A 13,806-nucleotide genomic window follows, 5' to 3' on the forward strand; every position below is an offset into this window, starting at 1 on the left:
GCCCCATCTCTACTAAAAATATAAAAATTAGCTGGGCGTGGTGGCACGTGCCTGTAGTTCCAGCTACTTGGGAGGCTGAGGCAGGAGAATTGCTTGAAGTTGAGAGACAGAGGTTGCAGTGAGCCGAGACCACACCACTGCACTCTAGCCCGGGCGACAGAGCAAGACTCCGTCCCTGCCCACCCCCCCAAAAAATAAATAAAATAAAAGCGACCATGTTGCTCAAAAAGAGCTTTAAATGCCCTTGATAATCAGAACAGTGTTATCTCTGGGTGTTGGAATTATAGATACTTTTTCTTCTTCTTTATGCTTTTCTATATTAGTTGTATCAAATCTTTTCAGAAAGCACATGTACTTCGAAAAGTATCAAAAAATATTTTATTTATCAAAGCTAAATGAGGAAATATTTTTGAAGATATTAGAAACTGGTTGGGTACGGTAGCTCACATCTGTAATCCCAACAGGAAAAAAAAAATCTACTTTGGGAGGCCTAGGCAGATAGATCACTTGAGGTCAGGATTACGCCTGTATTCCCAGCTATTCAGGAGGCTGAGGCAGGAGAATCCCTTGAACCTGGGAGGTGGAGGTGGCAGTGAGCCAAGATTGCACTATTGCATTCCAACCTGGGTGACAGAGCAAGACTCTTCCCCCCACTCCCCCCCCAAAAAAAGACAAAATAGATACATTAGATACATAAACGCATAAATCATAAAGAAAATGATCAATTCTGCAAGATAACAATGTAAATACTCTCTTCATAGTATGCTATTATCATATTGAAACCAAAACAGTGAAGTAGATTAAATCCTTAATCATCAATGTATAAAGTGCTTTTAAGAATCAAGAAAGAGGAATCAGAACTCAATAGGATAAAAGAAAATATTTGATATATAATTTAGTGATGAAATATGTATATATGGAAAAACTGTCTAATCAAAGTGCAAATCGAATGGTGAAATATGATTTCCACTATAATGTTTGGAGAAAGTAAAAAAAGTTAATAGATCTTAGCCATCCTCTAATTAAACAGTATGCAAAATAACATAAATGTTAAAGAAAATATTGTTCTTTTATGATGCTAACAGGAGTCTAAATATTAAGTCAGAAATTCCAGAAAACAATTTTGTCAATAGCTATTTTCATTTCAGAAATTCTGCTTCTGTGATATTCCTAGGAAATTACGGTAATAGTCACAAAGATTTATGTACAGGGATATTCCTGTGTCATTATATATCACAGATGAATTCATCTGTAGGGATATGGTTGAAGAAGTTTTAACAAAACACATAATTGAAATATATAATTAATGAAATGCTTCTGAAGGACATTTGTAACAGAATTAAATAATTACAGTATAACATATATATATATATATATGATGGAATCTCACTCTGTTGCCCAGGCTGGAGTGCAGTGACCTGATCTTGGTTCACTGCAACTGCCACCTCCCAGTTCAAGTGATTCTCCTGTCTCAGCCTCCCAATAGCTGGTATTACAGGTGTGTACTACCATGACCAGCCACAATATAATATTAAATAAAAATTAGTAAATTATGTGTATAAACTGATTCCAGTTTTCTTCCAACAAAACAAAATATCTGCCTGTGTCTCTCTGTTGGCATATCTCTCCATCAATCAAATGAAGATAAATCCAAGTTTGTTTTTGCAGAGTATTCTATTTCTGGATATCAAGATCAGACGTGATTTTGTTCTGTAGTGAGCGTATATTTGTTTATCATGAGAATATTTAAAACTAGAATTCAGAGGACTCTTCAGATTCCACCGTTTTGGATCTGAACCCTGTAACTTATTTCCTAAGGGGAAGAATTAAGAGTAGGGACCTTCTGTGACCCTGAAGGCAACACCAAAAGAAATAAATGGTAGCTGATTCTCATACTGATTTAGAAGGGTACTGTATTGTTTTGAATTGAATTGATTTGTAAAACTTTTGACTTGAAAAGTAATGGAGTTTGTGATGCATACATAACTGAGCCAAGAAACAGCAATTCCACAGCTGGAAGTTGCTTTCTGACTTTAGGGTTTTGTTAAATATTGTGCAAATATTACAGATGAGGCAAATGTGTGGACACTGATGGTGAGAGGGACATATTAAATCAGGCTGCAATATTTTAGCCCACTTGATGTCTTTGTTTCAGTTTAAGTAACTGGACTAAATGTTCTGTCAGTTGAGGCTAGAAAATCACAACCACAGCAGGTGAGTGAATTTAAATGGATTTTTATAGGTATTTAATCTTTTAAATGAAAACTCATCTAACTTATCTAAAAATGTCACTGGGAAATTTTCTTTTGATATCTTTTCTTTGAAGAAATTGCTGTTAGTTGCACAGTTTCCCATTTCCTCTTGTGTGTGCCTCAGTAACCCATAATTCCTAGGGTCAAAGCTGTAGGTCTGCTTTTGAAGAAAAATTGTTGTAGAAAAAAATCACTTTGGGACTTCAATAACTAACTCACCTTGCAGGGATTCCTAGGCAACTTTTTCATGTGCTTGGTAGGAAAATAAAAACCATAAACATTTCCAATATCCATATTCCCATTTGTGAGAAATGACCAAAGCTCAATTCAAATTTCACCTCTACTGCCAAGTACTTTTTCTTGGTATCAGCCGCTTCTTACTAGATGCTCCAACATGAGTTAGCTTGAACAGGAATCCTATTATGAACCTATTCCTCTCTCTCTTTTAAGATTGTGTCTTGTGACTTGAGCATCACAATGAGCCTGTGATCACTGGAAAGACAGTGACAGACAGCTGAAGATGATAAGCATAGGGTTTTCTTTAATGGCAAAATATAAAGAAGTTTATTTGCTCAGAGCACCTACACAAGCAGGAGCCAGTGTACCCACACAAGTAGGAAGACACAACTTCTTTTGTCCCTACCATTTTGCTTACAGAGACACACATCTGCCCCAGATAATACCCGTGTGGAGTGAGGATTCCACCAGGCCATAGAAAAATTTTTATTTCCTCGATGGGGGAGAATGGTGTCAGACCCTCTTAATGCTGTATGCTTCTATCAAGTGTAAAAATGAATTCACTTAAAGCCCCAATTTGAAAACAACTAAGCCTTTTTGCTAAAACCAATTGTGACTATAGTTTTATCTGAGTGACTCTGCTAAGATCTGTTGAAATTCAGTAATTATAAAGTGATCTCCTTGAGGTTTATATTTTTTTCTCTTAGTTTACAAGAACTCTTTGAAGGCAAGGATTGTATGTTTTATTATACTTTTTTTATTTCCATAGTTACCTTTTAATGTGGGATATGTAATAATCTTTTCACATGTTAAATAAATTTTAAATCCTATATTGCATTGTTTGTGTCTACATCCAAAAATGTTATCATTATTTTTGGCCATATAGGATTCCATTGTATAATTAGCCATGTTGAATTCCATTCCTAAATCCAGAATTGAATGAGTACACCCACCTTTTGTAGACTCTGTGTTCTACACTGCACCATAGGCAACACTGAACATAATGAAACACACGTTTATTTGTAATATAACTGCATATATAGAAGCACAGCTTCCCCACAGAATTGTTTCTAAAATTGGGAGGAAATACATGTTGTCTACTTATTTTCTAATTGCTAAGCAATGTTAGCTTTTTTGATTTATTATCAAATACTGTCTGATCTATCTTAAACACACAGAGAATAGGAAAGTAAAAGCTAATATAATCATTACAGTTAAAACTTTACTGAAATCTTTAATTATCCAAAACAAGAGGGAATTCTTTACTCACTAAATTAATTTGGTTATATTTCTCAGCTAGCTCCTGCCCGTGCTAATTTCCTCAGTGATTCATATTCATATTGTGAGGGAAATATTAATTTAATGCAATCATACAATTTATGCTCTTGGTGATTTAAAGAGATAGCATCATAATACTATAGATTATTAAAAACTTTTAACCATGAAAAAAATACAAAACAAGAAAACTGTTAGAATCTCCTTTTTGGCAATAAAAGTCTGTAATACCCAGTTTAATGTGTAACAATGTTCATGTTCTGTCGGTGAATACAACTAAGCATTTACTATTTAGAAAAGAAGATAGTTACCCAAATCTTACATAATTATGTCTTCACATATTTATAGGATACCTGAGAAACAGCTGTGGAAATAATTTCAAATCATGCTTCTTTTCCCCTGTAAATATGTCTATTTTTTCAGTCTTATGCAAGAAACACCAGGAAGGCAGTGCTGTTAAATTTTTTTCTCATGTCTTAGAACTATGAAAGATTAAATGCCTGACTCTGGTGCTTTAAAAATTGTGAATTTCATCCTTTGCATATGGTTTTTGCTCTTGCGGCTACAACACGGTAAACTTTACACATAATACATTTCTTGGAGAAAGTGCTGAGTTGAGACATAGAGCACATCTGATTCGGGCTATTTCAAACTCTTATATGCCTTAGATGCAGACAACCAAATTGAAATGATGCACATTATTTATAAATTATTAACCATTTCTAAATATGCTCCACACGACTGGCTTTGCTGAGGTGTTTCATCCATCCTTGCAAGCTTCATAAAACAGTAGCCGGCCAAAATTGCACAGTTAACATTAATTCTCATCAAAGAGAGGACAGCCTTAGCAATTACTTTGAAAAAGGTCAGGTATCAGATTTCTTTATGCTGACTTTGATGCCAAATGGAGTCACACTGCAGGTTTGGGTATTGTATGTCTTGTGTTTTTTTCTGTATACTGTGTCATCAATACATAGTGCCACTCTTTGCTGTCTGACTTATAAGCCGATGATTTAATATTAATATTCTCAAGAATATTATGCTCTCAAGAGCGTCACACATCATTTGGTACTATAATTTATATTTTTTTACAGGAGCTTAAATTGACATTTAAAATCAGACTTCAAAAGTAGAGAATACATGATTTATACGAATATCTGTCATTTCATGACTTTTGGGTGTTGCTTACTCTTCTCTATCTGTAAAACTTAACAGCATTGTGTGGGAGTTGATAGAAAAGATTCAGATACAGAGTCCAATAGTGATAATACAGTTTTATCAATCACTATTTTAGGAGCAGTAAAGTTTCTTGTAAACATACCTCTCATATTTAGGGACAGAAATAGAATTCTGAAGTTTTATTGGTGTCAGAAAATTCAGGAGTATTTCGATGATAGCAAGTTATTAAATACTTTAAAATATATTTTTATCATACTGACATTTTATCTTCTTCATCAATATTGCCATAAAGAATTCTAGTTCTACATACTCAAATCTAGTATCTTATTAATATTTTATTTATAATATTTATATCTATTTTAATATTATAAATATTTTATTTATAATATTTATATCTATTTTAATATTATAAATATTTTATTTATAATATTTATATCTATTTTAATATTATAAATATTTTATTTATAATATTAATATTTTGTTAATATTATGTACATTGAATGGCAATGTTATGATCTCTAAAATGACCTTTTAGGTAATGGAAAAGAATCCTATTAGTTCCAAGGACTGCAAGTGGTGGCAATGTCATTCTGACTTAATGGACGACGATTTTATTAAATAATACAAGTTCAGTTGTCCCAGGGTCATTATATTAGGAAATATTTAATGAAGGTATTAATATTTACTCCTATCCAACCTCCAGCTGGAATTTCATGGTGTGAGAGCACCAGGTTAATTGAGTTTTATCACAAAATCTCTGGGCCACTTTGGAAATAACTTTAATGCATGCTCCCTAAGGTCTAACCTATAAAAAGTGAGAAAATAGAAAAAGAAATGATTAACATGTAACTTGATTGTGCTGACATCTTCAGCATAGTTATTTATTAAAAGATTGAGCAAGTGATGAAACTTTCTCTCTGAAAAGAAAAAGGTATGGGTTTGAGGAGAAAGGATAAGATGCTAATTATCCATCCTGTATGATGGGAGAATAAATGGACCAGGAAAATGAAGTCGTATTTCCTGGAAACTCACGAGGCCCACCAGAAGTCAGTTATCACACATTTAGTTCTTCCTTCCAAACCCTGAACAGGAATATGGAGAAAAGATGAGTACATCTTGTTTTAGCCAGTAGAATCACAAGAATATATATTTGCGAAGTTTTCTGTAGATACATAGAGTCTATTCATATCCAAAACTTGTCTTTTAGAATTTGTTTGTGGGAATACACCTATTAGGAAAATAAAAAATGTAATCATTTCCTTTCCGTTTTTCACTTTTTCAGTTCCTCAGGGTAAAATGAATACGACAATTCAGTATTCATATTCTCATTCTGTGACCCAATCAAATCTGGAAAGGGTAAACTCAGTATTCATTTATACCCACAAGAGTGGTACAGGATTATAATTGAACTCTAGATAATAACACAAAATAATACAGAAAATTTATTGAGTTCTTACTATGAGACAGGCATAGTTTTAACTGTTTTCTGTATATTATTTTATTTGATCTTTACAACAACCTTTGAGGAAATTCTTGTTGTTATCTTCAATCTAAAGTCAAGGAAGCTGAATCACAGAGTTATTTCTGTCTTGCTCAAAGGCACAGAGATACTACGACGTAGATTCTAGATTTGAATTCATGCCGTCCAACTTTGGAACCTCTATTGCAAACCGATTGACTGACAGAACTAATCTTACACAAAAATTTCATTCAGTAAAATGAGCGGCCAGGATGTAGGAGGAGGATATATGTATCATAACCAAGAGTGGAACTTTTATTCCCAGGAACTGAGCCATGATGGCAGTACCTTAAGAATATGAGATGCTGGCAAGTTTTCGTTCAAAAGCACTCTGCTTTTTTTTTCTCCTTTCTGTTTATTACCTGTATTATAGTTCTTAGTTTTATAAATTTTTAGAATACTTTTGTTTGTTTAATGTCCCTGTACTAATGTTTTACCAATTGGTAATCCTCTACCAATACTCCCAGATTCTAAATTCCACAAGTCAACTATCATGTGTGGTTTATTCATGACCATATCACCTGTTCCTAACCCATCATAGACATTCATTAAAGAGTTATTGAAAAAATATGAATGAAGGTTGAATGAGAAAACATTTAATTATGGAAAAAAGAATGTTAGAGGTTGCTAAAAGAATGTGAGGGGTTATGTGTACAAGGAGTCTGGTCCAGACCCCATCATGGCATCACTCAGCATTTCTATTTCACTGAGCCTTTGAATTCTGAGCCCAGAATTTAGATCAAACCTACTCTGCTATTTATTTAAGTGACAGCTCTTGGGGTGATGAATAAAAGCAGTTTCTGAATCCTGAATATGATTTACCAAATGGTCTATCTTAGAAGACACCTTTCCATGACAGAAGTGTGAAAATTGTTAGGATCTGAAGCAAAACTACAAAAAGAGTAGAGAGGTGTTTTGTTTTGTTTCATTTTACTAAAAGTAGGAGTTTGAAAGAGCACAGAAAAATATTGGAATATCAAAGACAGAAGTGAGTTCAAGTAACTGCAACTAAAGATGAAATTCCTCTGGGAGGGAGCTGATGTCTATGAGTAAGATCATTTAAAGGGTACTTTAGGTGGAGAAAAATGTTTCCTAGGGTATGCCAACATTGAAGAGACAAAGAAGAACTAGAAAAGGAGATAAAAAGTTTCCATTGAAGTAAGACTAAAGACGTGAGGTTTTGGTATCTTGGCATTACATAAAGACAACATTGAAAAGAAAAAGAAATAACTGTGTCATACACTCCTAATAGGTTTAATGTAGTGAAAATTTGTCCTTAAACTTAGCAATATCCTGGTAATTTTTTTCTTTAAAGAGAGACATTATTGTGGAACGGTATAAGCAAGAGATCTTATAAAAGGTCAAGGGAAAAAGGTGGGAAAATAATTGAATTGAATACTTTTACCATATATAGCACTTCTTAAGGAGTCTTGTACTAAAAATTAGGTGAGAGGAATGATAAGGTCATGATAGTTTTATTTAAAAGAGAACTTTTATTTTTATAGTTATGAGAACATTCTAACAAGCATACAAAAAAAAATGATGCTGAACGAGATACAGAAGGAATCATCTGGAGAGATGTCCTTGAACAGTCAGGATGGAATGGAATTAAATATATACACATACAGGATTGGCCTTTAAGAGATGTACAGACACCACTCATGTGACTCAGCTCATATTAATGAAACAAGGCGGAGTCCATGTGTGTACAGGCAGATGGTGGGAGCATGTGAGGGACTGTCTCTTCTGATTGCCCCTATTTTCTTAATACAATAGGAAGCACCATCATCAGGAAGGTCAAAAATATAGGGGTTTGAGGAGAGAGGGTAAGATGCTAATTGTCCATCCTGTATGATGGGAGAGTAAATGGACCAGGAAAATGAAGTAGTATTTCCTGGAAACTCACAAGGCCCACTGGAAGTCAATTATCACACACTGAGTTCTTTCAGCATGATTTTGTATTCTTCTCTGGCTACAGAGTATGTCAATAGTTGGACTTAAATTAGCAGGGGAGAGAGTTAGCCTGGGAAGAAACAGTCCAGGGTGAGGAGCAGTGTGCCTGAAGGTGCATTGAAGGAATTGAGTAAGGTTATATTATGAACTCTAACCTGGAAATGGAGGGAGTTGAGGAAATGAGAGCAGGGTGCAAAACAGTGAAAGAGTATTGAGATCAGTAGATTGTAGGTCTTGAAGTAGTTGAGATGCCAAACAGAAAGATGAAATTATGTATTAGTCCGTTCCCACCCTGCTATAAAGGACTTCCCCAAACTGAATGATTATAAAGGGGAGGTTTAATTGACTCACAGTTCCATGTGACTGGCTTGGCCTCAGGAAACTTACAATCATGATGGAAGGCAAAGAGGAGGCAGGCACCTTCTTCACAAGGTGGCAGTAGAGAGAATGACTTAAGGTGGATCTTGACAAACGCTTATAAAACCATCAGCTCTCATGAGAACTCACTATCCCAAGAACAGCATGGGGGAAACTGCCCTGTGATTCATTTACCTCACTCTGGTTTCTGCCTTCACATCTGGGGATTATGAGGATTACGGAGATTATAATTCAAGATGGGATTTGGGCGGGGACACAAAGCCTAACCATATCAAATAATATAAGATGTACAGAAAAACAGACACTTAAATGTAGGAAGGGGATGCAGCTATTTTCCACCCTCAACAGATTTCTGCATTTGTTAAGTTAACTTAGTCTCACAAAGTTGAGCGTTAGACAGAGTCCTATCAATGAAACAACATTTTCCCACTTACTTATGCTAATATATTCTCAGAGATGAGAATCCTCAGAACTAAGACTGAGGAGTGGGGAAACTGAGGAGATGTCATACAAATGGGCTGGGCAGCTAAGAAGGCACCAAGTTGGAGAGTTAAAAATATCCTTGAGAGAGGAAGAGACCCCACAAAAGTGTAAATCAGGTGCACTAAGACCATGAGACTGATGAAAGCCACTTTCTAAGGTCTGAGCTTATATGTCAAATAGAATGGAAATGGTAATGCAGGGGTCCCAGACCACATCCAGATCTTGAAAAGTCCTCTTCATCCCTTATCTCTGAACTCACTTTTACTGAACTCTATGCAGTGCCCTTTGTGGAGCAGGCAGGAAGCTGTGATACTGCTGTGTGCACACCCTCTACAGGACCAGCTTCCCCACCCCTAATCCACTTGAAACTGATTTAACAAAATTGGGTCTCTGTTGAGGATGAAACATAATTGAATCCCCTTCCTCTGTTGAAATTCAAGTATTGGCATTTCTGTCTATTTCACCTTATTATTCCATCTCTTTTTGTCTAGGATCCCAACTCCTTCAAGACTTAAAATTGACTGATCTTAATACCTTTTCAGTTTCCGCTCCTTGCTCCTATTTCCTCAATTCCCTCCTTCTCCAGATTAGAGTTCATGGTCCATAACTTTATTCACTTCCTGCAGTGAGCCTTCAACCACACTGCCCTTCACCCTCAATTATTTTCACAGACTAACCTAACCCCCAATTTAAATTCAACTATTAATAGATTATAGCTAGAGAACACTGATCTTCAAAACTATTGACTAGCTCCCTTGTCTGTATTGAAAGACTTTCACTTCCTTTCACTTTGTGACGTTCCACTTTTCTACTTTTTTCCTTCCCTTTCCAGATTCAAGTAGCTCCGCTTTTTTTTCAAAGAAATGCTGATGTTCGTCAAAATTCCATTTTCAACACCCTATTTCTTACTTCACATGCTTTCTTGGCAAGCTTATCTATTCTCAGTTTCAGTAACCATCTATTTGGTTACCATTTCATAATCCCTCTGATGAACCTGCATCTCCCTTAAGTTTGCAGAATCTTAACATCAACATGAATGTCCTGGAGGCACCATAGACTCTCTACCTGTCTAAAACTGAATTCATGAGCCTTTACCTCAAGCTCACGCCTTTTCCTGCATTCTTTTTTTTTTTTTTTTTTTGAGACAGAGTCTTGCTCTGTGCCCCAGACTGGAGTGCAGTGGCCGGATCTCAGCTCACTGCAAGCTCCGACTCCCGGGTTTACGCCATTCTCCTGCCTCAGCCTCCGGAGTAGCTGGGACTACAGGTGCCCGCCACCTCGATCAGCTAGTTTTTTGTATTTTAGTACAGATGGGGTTTCACCGTGTTAGCCAGGATGGTCTCGATCTCCTGACCTCGTGATCCGCCCATCTCGGCCTCCCAAAGTGCTGGGATTACAGGCTTGAGCCACCGTGCCCGGCCCTCCTGCATTCTTATCTATCTTCTAGTGGAGGCAACCTTGCCTGATTTGTCACTTTTCTTTAGTGCCTCCAATCTAATAAACCAATAACCTTATTTACTATTCCCATATGTATTACCTCCCTATTTCTAACGCATCTTTGCCTATATTACAGCGTTAGACCCTTGAGTCATCTTTATTCGGTCTTTTTCAAATATGGCACTACACCCAGAGTGATCTCTCTAAAACTTATGTTTTTCTCCTTTCATAAGCCATACCAGTTTAACATGACATGCTAGACATTTCGTCATCGGCACCTTGTTTACTTATTCAGCCTTCCATATCCTCCCACCTCTCTCCCTCATACTCTGTGTTCCTGTTTTAATCCACCAAGCAGGCCATGGTGCCTTTACTTTCTAGGTTTTTATATATTTTCTTCCGTGTCTGGAGTGTCTTTCTTTCCGTATTGAAGACTTGACTGAGCTTATCACTAATGAACTTTCAGGACTCAGTTAAGATAGAATTTCTACTGGAAAGCATTTTCTGTTTTCTGATGACTAAAAGCTGAATGAGAGTTTTCTCTAACCCTGCAGGGAGCCCATAGGTTCTTGAATTTACTTTTATATCACATGATACTAACATTGCATGAATACCACCTTTTTTTCCAACTAGATCGTAGCTCCTCGAGGGCTAGGGCAGGATTATTCACTTTTGTTTCCCTAGCATTTGGCACCTACTAAGTTGTTACCACATGTTTGTTGAATGAATGCATACGTGCATGAATGAATGAATCAATTGCCACATTTCTAGTAACAGCTTTGGGTTCACATTAATTGATGAAAGCGGAATCTTTACTGCAACAGATAAAACTGATTACATAACAAAGGAAGACCTAGCGTAGCGCACTTAGCCAAATTAGCATTTGGCTCATCTCTATATGGAGTGGCACAAGCCCATTTCTGTACCACTTACTATTCGGTTAATAGATATATATACATATATATATATATATGTGTGTGTGTGTGTGTGTGTGTGTGTGTATATATATGTATATATACATGATTTATAGCCACAGTGACGTTCCTGGCCTTTTTAAACCTAATTTTGGCCTTTCTATTTTTCAGGTTTTTTATTGATTATCCTTATCTGGCTTTAAGAACTATAAAACACAGTAGCATACTTCACTGTAATTTTTAACACCAGTCTGGGATAGTTGGGATAGTTGCTTTTTTTTTTTTTTTTTCCTTTATAAATGAGCAGGGCAGACAGGTAAAACGCAAAGCAACAGATTGCCCTGAGAAATGAATAGGTTCAGAGACTACAACTACAAACTACCTTAAAGGAAAACTCATTCACTTTTCATTACCTTACACCTCTAGGTGCCAAAACTTGCATTTAATTCCCTGTTTTAAAGGAGATTTTATGTCTACCCATAATCTGTGCACATATATAGTTTGCCCAAGAGAGGTTAGCTCTTTTCAGTTAAAATTGATCCACCTTCGTCAGACTTGTGCTTGACCAGCAAAGACTGAAGGATATGAATCTCTTAACTCCTGATGGGCTTGGCCTATACATATCATGTTCATTTTAAGTGTGGAAAACATCTAAAAATATACTTTCTTGAGTTTCAGAGAAATCATATTTACATTTTCACAGAACAGAAAATGTTAAACTTAATTCGATGCTTAACACCTGAAGTGTTATTTTCAAATCACAGAAAAATGCTTTTTGCATTCTAAAATATCTCTATAAGACAGCATAATTATTGTAAATAATTTTAATTAATTATGAGAAAGCTTACCGTTATACATTTTTTTAATCAAAAATTTAGTTAGCAATGAATAAATTTAAAGGCCAGATACTCTGAACAAAACTATCTGATTCCTTTTGTTTTTTCTTTTTTGAGATAGCGTCTTGCCCTGTTTCCCAGTCTGGAGTACAGTGGCGTGATCACGACTCACTGCAGCCTAAACCTCCTAGGCTCAAGCAATCCTCCCAGCTCAGCTTCCCCAGCAGCTGAAGCTACAGGCATGTGCTGCCCCATGTGCCTAAGTTTTTGGACTTTTTGTGTAGATGGGGTCTTACTTTATTGCCTTGGCTGGTTTTAAACTCCTAGCTCAAGTCATTCTCTCACCTTGGCCTCCTTGGCAAGCTTATCTATTCTCTGTTTCAGTAACCATCTATTTGGTTACCATTTCATAATCTCTCTGATGAACCTGCATCTCCCTTAAGTTTGCAGAATCTTAACATCAACACGAATGCCCTGGAGGCAATGATTTAGTTAGCAATGATTAAATTTAAAGGTGGGATTTAAAGGCATGAGATTAACTGCTGGGATTAAAGGCATGAGCCGCTGTGCCTGGCCGCAAACTGCCAGTCTTAGAAGTATTTCCAAGATCAGCAAATTGTCCAGCTTAATTGATACTGGACATAGAAAAAATTTCCAGTTACTTATTTCTCTTCAGAGTTCATCATAATTAATTTGTACTTTTAAAAATTTGACCTATATAGCAAACTTACTGTTTCTTCTGGACATAAAGGAAAGTTAGTTCAATCCATTTCAGGCAGGATGCTCAACTTTTCTAACCAAACACCTTGGGAATTAAAATATGGAAATTTCTCAGTAAAAAAGAAAATTTCATCGTTTTCCCACTTAATAGTATTAATTGGTATACATTCGATAATAAAACTTAGAAAATGAATTTCAATCTTTTTTTTTTATGTTCCATAGTGAATTTGACTACTTTTCAAGAACATGAGGTATCACTTAGAGCCTAGTCAAAACACATGCGCTACACGGAACATATCTACTACTACACAATAAATTTTAGTGAATGAAGTTCCTGTCTGTATTTGTAGAATATAAGTGAAATGTTGGTTTCCTCACTGCAGCTTAATAAAGAAAGAACTGATCTATGTGAATGCCTATCGTAATATTAAGGTAAACTTTTAAAAGTTGGTTTACAAATTTTCCTGACAAAGTATTGAGCTTGGGCTTTTGACTGTTGTCCCTTCTTTCCTACTTACCCCTCTCTCTCTCCTTGCATTCTTCCTTCCCTTCCCCCATCATTTTTCCTCTCTTCTCCTTCCCTCTCCTCCCTTCTCCCCTCCCCTCTCCTCCCTCCCCTCCCC

At 36.0% G+C, this 13,806-nt stretch overlaps 1 protein-coding gene across 2 annotated transcripts in view; it reads left to right on the forward strand.

Moving 5' to 3' along the window:
* Positions 1–13,806, forward strand: part of CNTN5 (contactin 5) — a 1,321,567-nt gene that overhangs the window by 769,078 nt on the left and 538,683 nt on the right. The gene's annotated exons all lie outside the window — the stretch shown is intronic.

This window comes from Colobus angolensis, unplaced genomic scaffold (genome assembly GCF_000951035.1).
Source record: "Colobus angolensis palliatus isolate OR3802 unplaced genomic scaffold, Cang.pa_1.0 Scaffold7, whole genome shotgun sequence".
NCBI lineage: Eukaryota > Metazoa > Chordata > Mammalia > Primates > Cercopithecidae > Colobus > Colobus angolensis.